This window comes from Dasypus novemcinctus, chromosome 18 (genome assembly GCF_030445035.2).
Source record: "Dasypus novemcinctus isolate mDasNov1 chromosome 18, mDasNov1.1.hap2, whole genome shotgun sequence".
NCBI lineage: Eukaryota > Metazoa > Chordata > Mammalia > Cingulata > Dasypodidae > Dasypus > Dasypus novemcinctus.
The window spans coordinates 58,713,458-58,726,494 of NC_080690.1; the positions used below are offsets into that span (position 1 = coordinate 58,713,458).

At 46.1% G+C, this 13,037-nt stretch overlaps 1 protein-coding gene across 10 annotated transcripts in view; it reads left to right on the forward strand.

Annotated features, from left to right (window-relative positions):
* Positions 1-13,037, forward strand: part of SIPA1L3 (signal induced proliferation associated 1 like 3) — a 255,782-nt gene that overhangs the window by 111,180 nt on the left and 131,565 nt on the right. Inside the window, exon 1 of one of the 10 annotated variants that reach the window (XM_071209241.1) lies at positions 696-832. The exons of the other annotated variants lie outside the window; for them this stretch is intronic. The gene's annotated coding sequence lies outside the window, so the exon portion shown is untranslated. Of the gene's footprint in view, positions 1-695; positions 833-13,037 lie in introns of those variants that run through there. 10 annotated transcript variants of the gene reach the window in all.

Sequence of the window (13,037 nt, forward strand, 5' to 3'; positions counted from 1 at the left end):
CCCCCAGGACGCGCCACACCACTGCCAACAGTGCTTCAGTGAGTGCCCACATACCTGTATCCTCTGGGCCTGTGGGTTGTATCCAAGGGTTGCAGCGTGGCAGGAGACGGGCATTCCCTCTTTCCCCAGGAATGGCAAGGTTGCTGCTCTGGCCACTCCCCCCAAACTGCAGAAGGGGCCACCGTCTCCATTTTCTTGCCACCACTTGCTGCTACCCTGCTTCTTCGTTTGCACCAATCTGGTGGGTGTAAAGTGGTGTCTCGGGGTTTTTAATGCTCTGATTATTAGTCTGGCTAAGTGCCTCTACATGCACCTGTTACCCTGATTCAGGCTTCCCTTTCTGTGAGTGGCCCAATCAGTGAGGCAGGAGGACAGTCAATGCAGGGCAAATTCTGGAGCCAGATGGCCCAGGTTCGAATTCTGACCCTGCCCACCTCTTAACCCAGCAAGTTACTTCATCTCTCAGGGTTTCCTTAAATATAAGATGAGGATGATGATAGTATCCATTTCATAAGCTATTTTGAGAACTTAATGAGTTAATACATTATACAGGTAAAGCTCTTGTAACGGTACCTAGCACATAGGTGATATGTGAGAATTAGCAACTATTACCATTATCATTTTTATTATTGGGTGTTTTGAAGTTTCTAAAAGTTAAAATATTTCATCCTCTCTCATCTTTTAATTCCCATCAGAACTGTCTGCCTGTGGAGGCATTTTTGGCTTCTCTCTTGTAACTCCTTTTGGAACCCTGGAGAGAAAATATAGTGAAACTTGTGAAAAGAGAAGTCTGGCTTGGATATACTTCTTTCTCCCATATTTGGGTGTGACGGTAAATATGTATTTCCATGTATGTGGTGTGATTTTTAATTTTTAAAAGTGTAATATGTGAATTTTCCAAAAAAATATATTTTAGGTCAGTAAAAGAGTTTATTGAGAAACGGGGGGAAAAAACAGAGCTTGCTGAGAAATGGGAGAGAAGGATGGAAATATGCACCGAGATTTGATGTGGGCTCCCCTAGGCAGAGAGAGATTTGGCTTGTGCGGTCACCTTTTAAGCAGTAATTATTCCTCCCCTTGCTAATGTCTGGGGGAGGGGCCCCAGGTCTTTGCTGTTCTGACTGATTACCCCACCCATCAGTTCCCCAGGGGGCCCAATGACGAGGCTCATTAAGGGTATCCAGGGCTTTTCCTTGACCCTAATGAGATCTCATTCCAAGTGGGGTTCTCATGGGGCCCTTCCAGAAGAAATAGACTTCATTAGAATTTTGAAAATACATGGTCCCACTAAAATGATGAAGAGGTTGGTCTTAAGCAGTCCCCAAAATGGGGCCAGCCATGGCCTACTGGACCACGAAAGCGAGAAAGGCCAGGTGCCTCCAGAGCTGCATCCTCCCAAAATTAATGGGAAACAGCATTCCTCCTTGAGTTCTCTTACGCTGTTGGTTAGCTCTAGGGAGAGACTGTGGTAGACCTGCTGGGTCTGTGTCACATAAAAGAATTTAAGAACAAGTCAATTTGGTTAGGCAAATAAAAAGAATTTATTGAGAAATGGCGGAAAAGAACAGAGCTTGCTGAGAAATGGCAGAGGAGGACGGAAATACACACCGAGATTTGATGCGGGTTGCTCTAGGCAGAGAGAGCCTTTTTAAAAATTTAAACATAAAAGTACATGAAATAAAAATTGAAAGTCTCTCCTCTCCTTTCCCTGCACTTACCCTCAATCCCACTTTCCAGAGGGAAAATAACCACATTAAACTATTTGCTGTGCCAACCCTGAAGGGTATGAACTCTGGTATCAGGTGGCCTGGCTTTGAATCCTGGTTCCATCGACCAATGGTGTGATGTCAGACAAGTGACATTGCCATTCTTGTGCCTCAGTTTCTTCAGCTGTAAAATAGAGACAGTAAAATGTATCTACCTAATAGGGTTTTACGAACATAGGATATATAACAAAGTATATGGAAAGCACTAGAACAGTATCTAGCACATGGGTAAGTGCCATATTCATGTTTGCAGCTATTATTATTATTGTTTTTCCACAGCTTACATTTGCCACTTATCAATGTCTTGGATGTTTTCTCCTCTCAATACACTGGAGGTGCCCAAATTCTTTTTAATGGCTGCTTGGGGTTGGTTGTATTGTATCAAAATTATTTTAAGTAGTTCTTTAATGAGGGACTTACCGGCTGTATTTGGGTTCTTCTGTGTCAGGCTGCAATGAGGAGCCTGGTCCAGGCAGCTTTGGGGTCTTGGGCCAGTGCTTCCATAGGAGTTAGAATTACTGGGTTCATGGATATGCACTGTTTTAATTTAATAAATTGACAAATTGCCTTCAAAGAAGGTTCTGCTGGCCTGTACCCCCACCAATAGATTAGGGACTTGTTTTCTCTTATTTGTTGGATTATGTTTTGTTTCATTCATGAAAAATTTCAAACATTTACAGAGTTAGAAAGAAGAGCACACAGAACCCCATGTACACATTTATCACCCATTTCCATGTTATCAGCACATGGCCAATCTTGTTGCATCTATCATTGCCTTTGGACTATTTTGAAGCAGATCTCAAACATCATGTCTTTTCGTTTAGGGAATTTTAAACTCCATACTTATCATGGCTTGTATGTTATAGAAGAGAGGAGGACATTTCCATAGAGGAATCCTTGGTCTGTGTAGTGCATCTCGCTTCCAAAGTGCATTTTCTTCCTTGAGTCTCAAGTGCCCCTAAGACACAGGCAAGGCAGACATGTCTTTCAGGAAAGCAGGATCCACTCTAGGTCTTTCTAGTGGAGGATATTCAGTACTGAGAATTGCGTTGGATGACTGACAGAGAAATCAAGAAGCCAAACAGGGCAGGGATGTGTCCTGCACTAAGCAAGGACACTGGAGGGAGCAGGGGTATTGCCAGAGCCTAGCGCCTGGGAAGTTGGGGGGCTGGGAGGTGTCTGTCTGGCAGGAACAGGAGAAAAGGCAGGGATGGTTATTTCTCCATGGAAAACTACTACTCTTCCTTTGCTAGAGGAGACCACTCCAATAGCCTCCCCCAGCCCCTCAGAGCAGCCCGTTCCTTGTTTAACGCCAGGTTACACTCTGACCTGAGTGTCCCAGGGGTCCTGGGGCCACTCTGTGCCAGCAGGAGGAGTGGCTCTGTTTGACTAGAGAGTTCTGGTTGCTGACATGTTCTCCTGGAGTCCCTGTGTTGGATCCCAGGACCCAAGACCAGGAGAGAGGCTAGAAGCACTTCACCCGCTGAACAGAGCATACTAGCACTCAGGGGGCAGCTACCCATTCAGCTGGGCATGGAGCCCATGGGGATGGGAAATGTACTGTGCCCCCTCCTGGAGCTGGTGGTTTAAGCTGGGAGACAGGGTGCTGGCACTTAGGGGAGCAGGGTGGTGCTGAGATGCAAACAAGGATGTTAGTTAATGAGTTAATAAACATATAGGTCAGTTAGAAAAGAGAGGTGCTAGACAGAAGTGTTGGTGATGGTAACTGTTAACTGGGCTTTTCTTGAGAAGCAAGCCTTTGTTCAGGTACTTCACACTTTACTGATATTCATTTATTTAGTGCTCACAGTAGTCCCATGAGGTAGGTGCTACTCTTAACCCCGTCTTAAAGAGGAGAAAGGCAGAGAGAGAGTTGAGTAACTTGACTACAGTCACAGATCTAGGAAGTGACAGCACCAGGAGTGCAGGTAGAGTATAGCAGTAATAAGAAGAGGAGAGAGAAAAAAAAGTAGCAGCCAACACGTCTTGGCGGTTACCTGGCCAGGCTTTTCTCGAAGAATGTAATTAATGGGAAGCGGAATGTGGCTCAACTGATAGAGCATCCGCCTACTATATAGAGGGTCCGAGGGTTCCATTCCCAGGGCCTCCTGACCCGTGTGGTAAGCTGGCCCATGCACAGTGCTGCTGCGCACAAGGAGTGCCGTGCCACACAGGGGTGCCCCCGCGTAGGGGTACCCCACGCACAAGAAGTGCACCCCACAAGGAAAGCCACCCCATGTGAAAAAAAAAGCACAACCCACCCAGGAGAGACACTGCAGGCACAGAGAGCTGATGTAGCAAGATGACACAACAAAAAAGAGACGCAGTTTCCCAGTGCTGCCTGATAATGCAAGTGGACGAAGAAAAACACACAGCAAATGGGCACAAAGAGCGGACAAGGGGCAGGGGGGAAGGGGAAAGAAATAAATAAAATCTTTTAAAAAAGAAAAAAAATGTGTAATGCATAGTAACTCATTTAATCTTCACAAGAACCTGCAAGGGAAGTTCTTTTCCTCTTTCCACAAAATAAGAAAAATTGCGAACATACCAGCATTATTAAATGACTTGCCCAAGGTAACACAGCAGAGCTGGGATTCAAACCCAGGCAGCTTGAGTTCAGAATCTGTGCTCTGAGCTGCTGTACTCCACTGAGTCGAAGATAAGAGTTAGCATTTGTTTGTATAGTTCTTTATACTGTAGTTTTTTACACATTATCTTATTAGAGACTGAATAAAGCAGACACAAAATGGTAACTGTCTAAAAGGCAAGGAAGCATAGAGGTTAAAAGAGGATGGTGAGAGCAGCTCACAGGCGTCCCTTTCATCACACCAGTCCTGTGCTAAGTGGGCCACGTAGTTGACTATTGAAAGTTCATGCCCAACCCTATGAGGTACATCCTTACCTACTGGGAAACAGCAGTAGACAGAACAGCCCTCTAGGAGCTCACGTTCAAGTCTCTGGATTGTCAAGGCTGCTGTTCACCAGCTGCCGTCTATTCCGATTGCCTGTTACCTGTGCCTTTTTGGTTTCTAACTATTTTAAATCTCAACCTTGAAATACAAGTAGCAAAATCTGATTCAAGGTGGCTTCACCATGGGTACATTTGTCTGAGTATTATTTAGCTAGAAGCCAGGAAGAAAGGCAATTCCAGGACAAATTCAACAGCTCCAGATGCCAGGCCTCCAGTCCGTGCCTCTGAGATTACCTGGAACTTTTATCATAGTTGAAAGAGGGCTGCTGTAGTTCCAGGTGTCACATCCTCTCACAGCCATGGGATGGGAAGCAGGGGGCTAGCCAGGGCTGTGGATCCCCAAACTTCCTTACTTCTAGCAGGCTTCTTTTTATATCTCGCTGGCCTATGCTGGCTTGCATGGCTACTCCTCACAGCAGGAACGGCTGGGAAAACAAGTGTCTGACTTTTTCAGCCTTGATATTAGGAGGCAAGCAAAGGAGATTGGAATGCTGTAGGGCGCCCAGTGAAAATGGCTCAGGAAGTGAGCTTTGCCTTCCAATCAAGACTAGGTATCTCCCTCATGCCTTGAGAGTTTGTACATGAATTCATGCAACAAGGCAGGAGAGCCTGGAAGTTAGGAGCAGAATCCCCGGAGTCAGGGTGCAGGATTTGAACCCAACTTTGCCGGTTACTTGCATGACCTTGGACAAGTTCCTTCATTCTGTGCTTCAATTTCCTCCTTTGTAAAATGGTGATAATACGATTTCTCTCCTAGGATTGTTATATGGATCAAATGAGTTCATATAAAGTGCTTAGAATATTGCCTGGTACATGGTAGACCACACATAATTTCGATTGATTCTTTCATTCGTCAGATGTTACTAGGCTCTTGCTAGTGTGCCAGGTAATTAGGGAGAGTAGAGGAGGTGCCTGCCTCCTGGAATTGGTCTTTTTGGGGGGCTGATGCATCTCCATGGAATGCCAGGTAGACAGGCCTTCCAGACACCACATCAGGGACTGGTAGAAGGCAGAAGGAGGGGGAATGTCTAGAGAGAGGTCCAGACAGGGAGGGCCACAAGGGAAGGCAGCACCAAGGAGGTGGGTTGGGAATTTGGCCTGAAGATGAGGGAGGAGATTGGAGTGCAAAGTGCCCGGCAGAGGCTGGGCAGTGGCAAGGCCACTCTGGCTGCAAAACAGTTGGCAATTGGTTGGGAGTGCTGGCATCTGCTTGGCCTGTGAGTTATAGTTACAATGTGCAGAGAAATCGTCTTTGAATCCAAGTTAAAATAGAAAAACTAGTCTAGAGTTGGTGAACCTCTTTAGTCATGAGGCAAGGTCCTTCGCAAGAAGCGATCCACAGCCTCAGCAATGGTAATAATGGAACGGAACCACCTGTTAGTTGCCTACTGGCCACCATGGCCTGTGCTTTACATTCCTCGTTTAAGCCACATGGCACCCTGTGAAGTGGGTTCAGTGGAATCACGTGACCTGCCCTGGTAGTCATTGTTCACTCAGCTAGTATGTGTTGAACACACACCTGCCATGAGCCAGTGCTGTTCCAAGGGATGGGGAGTCAGCAGTGAAGAGTCCACATCCTGTGGCTCTCAGGCTTCTAGTGGGGGAGATGGACAAGTAACCTCTAAATGAAGAAGTTAGTTTCTCCAGAGACAGTACTTGTACTGGGATTCGAGGGGTTACTGTGAAGTGTTAGGAATACAGGTTCACATTTCAGCTTTCTCTCTTCTTAAGTCTATGTGATCTTGGGCTAGGAACCTTCTCTCTGAGCTTGTTTCCTTATCTGTAACATGAGGATCAGGGTAGGACATCTACAGTCAAGATTGCACTCTGCTACATGTAACAGAAAACCAGCAAACAGTAGCTTGAATGAGACAACAGCTTATCTCTTATACATAGGAAGGAGAGTGTTTTAGTTTGCTACAGGGCTGCTAAGGCAAGATACCAGAAGTGGGTTGGCTTTTATAATGGGAATTTATTTGAGGTAAAACCTTACAATTCCAAAGCTGTGAAAATGTCCAAATCAAGGCATCATCAGAGATGCTGTCTTACCCAAGGTTGGCAGCTCGATCCTGGACTCCTGCCATGTGGCAAGACAAAATGGCAGTTCTTCCAGTCTCTCTCTGCCTCCTCCTCCAGGCTCACCTTCTCTTTCTGCGTCAAGTTGCTACATGGGCCTAGCCTCTTGAGGACTTCATTGCTTCAGTTTCTCCACTGATTCCAGTGTCCAGCATCTCTCTCAGCCTCTCAGGTTTCTTTTTCTTTCTGGAACTGTAGGTGATCCTGGAGTCCTCTCTCACATGGCAGGGTAAAATGACATCTGTCTTTCTCTGTCTGTTTCTGCTTTCAGTTCTCTGCTTATATAAGACTCCAGCAAAAGGGCTGAGACCCAACCTGGGTCATGCATCACTGGCATAGTCCAATCAAAGGCCCTAAGTGATCTAATTAAAAGGTCCCTTAATTGAATCTAATGCAATCAAAAGGTCCCACACCCACAGAAATTGATTAATTCTCAGAACAGGCTCTTTTCTGAGATTCACAAAAGCTTCAGACTGTCACAGGAAAGCAATGTGGCTCAACTGACAGAGCTTCCACCTACCATATAACATGTCCAGGGTTCAATACCCAGGGCCTCCTGACCTGTGTGGCTAGCTGGCCCACATGGAGTGCTGCCACACAAGGAGTGTTGCCCCACACAGGTGTCCCCCATGCAAGGAGTGTAGCCCCACATGGGAGTGCAGCACACCCAGGAATGGTGCTGCCCACACAGAGAGCTGATGCAGCAAGATGACGCAACAACAACAACAAAAAGAGACACAGAGAAGAGACAATATGAGACACAACGAACTAGGGAGCTGAGGTGGAGCAAGAGAATGACCACCTTTCTCCCACTCTGGAAGGTCCCAGGATGGGTTCCTGGAGCCGCCTAACAAGAATACAACAGACACAGAAGAAAACACAGTGAATGGACATAGAGAGCAGACAATGTCGGGGGAGGGGTAGAAATAAGAAAAAACAAAAACAAAAAAAACGCTGTCACAGAGAGGGAGTGTAGACAGATTGGACAGGGCTGTTGCTTGAGGAAAAGGCAGACATCTGACTCTGGCTTTCTCAGCATGTGACTTTCAGTCTCATACTCACAAGGTGGTTGCCACACCTCTGGATATGGCATCCATATTCTGGGAAGAAGAGAAAGGTTGGAAGGGATGTGCCAGCTAAGACTATCCCTTTTTATTAGGAAAGCAATGACTTAGCCAAATAGCCCCTTCCCCCTCCCCCAACAGATTTCTACTTATCTATCATTGCCCAGAATAGGCCATACAGCCATAGCTGCAGGGGAACCTGGGAAAGTAAGCATTTTGGATGGGCATCCTGCTGCCCCAAACAAATGCAGGTTTCTCTCAAGGAAAAAGAGGAGAGTGGATTTGGTTTGGACAGCTAGCAGTGGAGCCTAGCAGCCGCAAGGATAAAGCACCCAGCCAAGTGCCCAGCATGGACACAGCCCTCGGAGGAGGGCAGCGGTGTTCTCACACGCAGGGCCAGCTTCTGGTTCTTGCCAAGGAACACCACTACTCTGTGCCTCCATTTGCTCATTTACCCATTGGAAATGATGCTGCTCCCTGCCTTATGGTCTTTTGGAGAGTGCTTGGGAGAGTCTGCAAAAACCTGGATGGGAAAACTTTGAAACACATCACATGTATTTCATAGCTAGAAATTGTCAGATTTTCTACCAGCAGCCAACTGTCAGAGCCCAGACTTACTGCCCTGAAATGACTCAGTTATTCATTTCTCTTCCCATCTTGTCTGAACAATGTGAGGGCAAAAGGCATGAGCAATGACCCACATCTCAGGGGACAGCACCCGGCATAGGGCCTGGGACCCACCAGGTACTCAGTTTAGGAATGAATGCCTTGGGGCTCCTCTTCATGTGAGGAAACAGCCAACTCTTCTCCTGTCCACCCACTGCTCTGCATCAACACTGTCCCTGTTCTGAGCAAGGCCTCTCTTGCCCCTCACATGGATGGCTACCCTGACCTCCTAATGAGGGTCCCTGCCCCTGGTTGGGCTCATTATCTGCATGAGAGCCAGATGGGGCCACTGCCCTCCTAAACCTGCAGTGGAAGTAAATTCCAGACTCCTGGACACTGTGGGATCTTTGGTGTTCATCCACCAGCATTCCTTCCCTTGGCCAGCTTCGCCTCCTTGGAGCTTAGTTTAAACACTTTGCCTCCTGAAAAGCCTTCTTTGACCACCCACTCTTAAACAACCTACTCCTTAACCTTTCTCGATTGATGCTTTCCTTTCCTTACTTTATACTGTTAGGTGTACTTGGTAAGTGCTTTTTTTTTTTATTTATTTCTCTCTCCTTCCCGCCCCCCTCAGTTGTCTGCTCTCTGTGTCCATTCGATGTGTGTTCTTCTGTGGCCGCTTCTATCCTTATCAGGGGCACCGGGAATCTGTGTTTCTTTTTGTTGCATCATCTTGTTGTGTCAGCTCTCTGTGTGTGCGATGCCATTCTTGGGCAGGCTACACTTTCTTTTGCACTGGGCAGCTCTCCTTACAGGGTGCACTCCTTGCACATGGGGCTCCCCTACGCGGGGGACACCCCTGCGTGGCACGGCACTCCTTGTGCGCATCAGCACTGTGCATGGGCCAGCTCCACACGGGTCAAGGAGGCCCGGGGTTTGAACTGTGGACCTCCCATGTGGTCGGCAGACCCCCTATCCATTGGGCCAAGTCTGCTTCCCTGGTAAGTGCATTTAATTGATGCCTGTGTCCTTCTCTAGTCATAAGGCTTCATGGCCTTGTTCACTGCTCAAGAAATACTTATCTACTGAGTGGAAATAAGTTAAATAAATGAAAACCTTTTTGTGTCTGACTCTTTTTTTTTTTATGATTTATTTTTTATTCTCTCCTCCCTTCCTCTCCCCCGCCCCCATTGTCTGCTCTCTGTGTCCATTCACTGTGTGTTCTTCTGTGTCCACTTGCATTCTTGTCAGCAGCACTGGGAATCTGAGTCTCTTTTTGTTGCATCGTCTTGCTGCGTCAGCTCTCCACATGTGTGGCGCCACTCCTGGGCAGGCTGCGCTTCTTTCACGGGGGGCGGCTCTCTTACAGGGTGCACTCCTTATGCGTGGGGCTCCCCTAGCAGGGGACACCCCTGCATGGCACGGCACCCCTTGCATGCATCATCACTGCGCTTGGGCCAGCTCACCACACGGGTTGGGAGGCCCTGGGTTTGAACCCTGGACCTCCCATATGGTAGGCGGATGCTCTATCAGTTGAGCCAAATCTGCTTGCCTCATTTTGAAAACACATTCATTGAAGGTAATTTTTGAAAAACTATAGGAAATTGTAAAGAACAAATTTTTGAAAATCACTGGTAGTCCCAGCACCAAGAGATAACCACCATTAACATTTTAAAGTGTTTCCAGTCTTTTTTCTATGAATTCATCTCTGTATACATATAAAATTTTAATGTCCTCAGGAAAGGCAATAATTTAACCATATTCCTATTGTTGACATTAAGGCTAGTTCTCTTTTTTTGTTTTATAGTCAATGTCATGAATTTTTTCTTCATCTCTCATTATTTCTTTGGGATCAATTCCCAGAAAGTAGCATTATTAGGTCAGAGGGTAAGAACATTTTTTAAAGCTATTGCCAAATTGCCTCTAGAAAGTTTCCACCAACTGTGGAAATTTAAAAAAAAAATCCCGCACAAAAAAATCTGATACCCTGAGGGTTCTGTGCCCACTGTCTTGATGTCCTGTTGACCTGTGCTTGTCTGTGTTCCCAGGAAGCCATTTACCCATCTCCTGAGGGTCTGCTGTGCCCTTCCCTCCTGTCCTCTGCCTTCCTTACCCTGGGTACCCATCCTGCATGCAGTTCCAGGCAGAATGTTTGATTATAGTGACATGCAAACAGAGTAGCAGGCCTTGCTGCCTGCCAGCTGGGTCAGTCATCTGGGAGGAGGGTCAAGACTGGGGCCGTGTAGAGTCCACTGTGGCATCACTGCAGGGTTGGGGGCCCCATAGCATCTCTGCCCTCCGGTTTCGCCTCATCCTAGAAAGGAAGACAGGATTTCTCAGGAGAGTGAAAGTCTTTTCCTCTCTGTCCCTGGCTCACACACAGTGAATTGTTCTAAACTACCTCTATCCATGCAGTGCTTTTCTCCCTGCCTCCCCATGACTACAAGGAACTGCATGTCCCTACAGCCTCCAAGGATGTTTGTTTCCTTACAGGTGAAGTGGCCAGACAGGTTCAGGGAGGTGGAAATATTTTAAAAGAGAGAAAGTGAATTTAGAGCCAACAGAGTGAGTGTCTGAGGTGGCTGTGTGTGTGTGTCTCTGTGTGTGTGTGTGTGTGTGTGTGGTGAGAGAGCGAGCTTGTGCATGTGGGTAACTAAGCCTCAGGTCTTCAAAGAACTGAGACATATATATTTAAGTTACATATGTAATACAAGAGTATGATCTCATTTTTTAAAAATCCAGATATTTGGGACTTCCAGGAAGATGGTGGTGTAGAAAAACATGGAACTCTCTCCTCTCACAGAAAAATAGCTTGGGTACAGGCAGAAATGGCCTGGAATAAAAAAAGTTCTAGGGTGTAGGACACCAGGGGGAGGCTAGACACTGCACAGAAGAGAGGCAGGCACAGGAAAGGAACCTCAACATTAAGACCTTGCATAGATAGCAGCTATAGCTGTCCATGCCCCTGCCCCATCCTATAAGCAAAAAGCAATGAATTCTCCAGCCTCAGGGGCCACAGGGATCTACCTCCCCAGGAAACAGAAGAGAAAGGAATGCAGCCTAAGGCTGATTCAGCTTTTGACCCACAAATTTGGTCCAGTGTGTCCCACAAGCCCTTCCAAGCAGTGTGGGGCCACACTGTTGTTGCCTTGGGAGTCAGCAAGGGATTAATGAGATCTGACCTTCTCAGTCTCCCTCTTACTGGGATTGGTTGTTGAGGATGCAGAGGGGAGTAGAATTATTTCCTACCCAGGAAAAGAGAGGGGGCTGCCAGCAAAGGTTGGAGAACTGCCTCTGAGAAAGTTTGATTTGCAAGGCTCTTAGCCTCCAGGAGGAACCTCTGGCCCACTGATCCAGTCCATGTTGCAGCAAACACTCTGAACATGCTTTGAACTGAGAGGCCTCCCAAAGAACGCCATTTGCTGGCCAACTAAGGAAGTGCATGCAAGGGACTTAAAAGTAAATAAATAAGAGAGACTTTTTCCGGCCTTTACAGCCTCCCTTCCCAGGACCCTTGGAAGCAGATCTACAATCAATTTCTGGGTCCAGGGCCCAGATTTGAGCAACTAGCAAGGACAATCCTAAAGACCTAGAACAGGTTGAACCAAGAATCAAAGAATGGAAGTAACACAGTCTCCCACATGAAAACCCAACAAAAGAGAGAGAAATAGGGCATCTGAGTAAACTCACCATCCTAAAAAGATGCCTAGACATCATCAAAAAATTACAGGCCCTACTAAGAAAATGGAAGAAGAGGCCCAAGAAAAGGACTATATCAAAGACCCAGGTGAGACACAGAATTTGATACAGCTAATCAACAAAATTCATACAAATTTCCAAAATCAGATTAATGAATTAAAAGGCATTATGGCTAAAGAGACAAAAGACATCAGGAGACACTGAGTGAGCACAAAGAAGACTTTGAAAACCTGAATAGAAAAGTAACAGCTCATGGATTGAAAGACACAATAGATGAGATGAAAAACACATTAGAGGCAATACAACAGCCAACTCAAAATGATGAAAAAAAGAATAAGTGATACAGAAGACAGAAGAGCTGAAATTGAAGAGAGAGAACAGAGAGAAAAAAATGGAAAAAATTGAGGAGGGCCTCAGAGAGTTGAATGAGAACATGAAATGCAACAACATACATGTCATGGGAGTTCCAGAAGGAAAAGAGAAGGGAAAGGGGGCAGAAAGACTAGAGGAAATAATGGCTGAAGAATTTCTCAATTCTTTCATGAAAGAAATGAACTTACATGTCCATAAAGTGCAGTATATCCCAATCAGATTATGCGAATAGACATACTCCAAGACATATACTACTTAGAATATCAAACGTCAAAGATAAAGGAAATACTTTGAGAGCAGTAAGGGACAAACAAACCATCACATACGAGGAACAGCCAGTAACACTTAGTGAGGATTTCTTCTCAGAAACCATCGAGGTGAGAAGACAGCAGTATGATACAATTAGGATATTAAAAGAGAAAAATTGCCAACTGAGAATTCTTTACCCCGTAAAATTGTCCTTCAGGTATGAAGGTGAGTTTA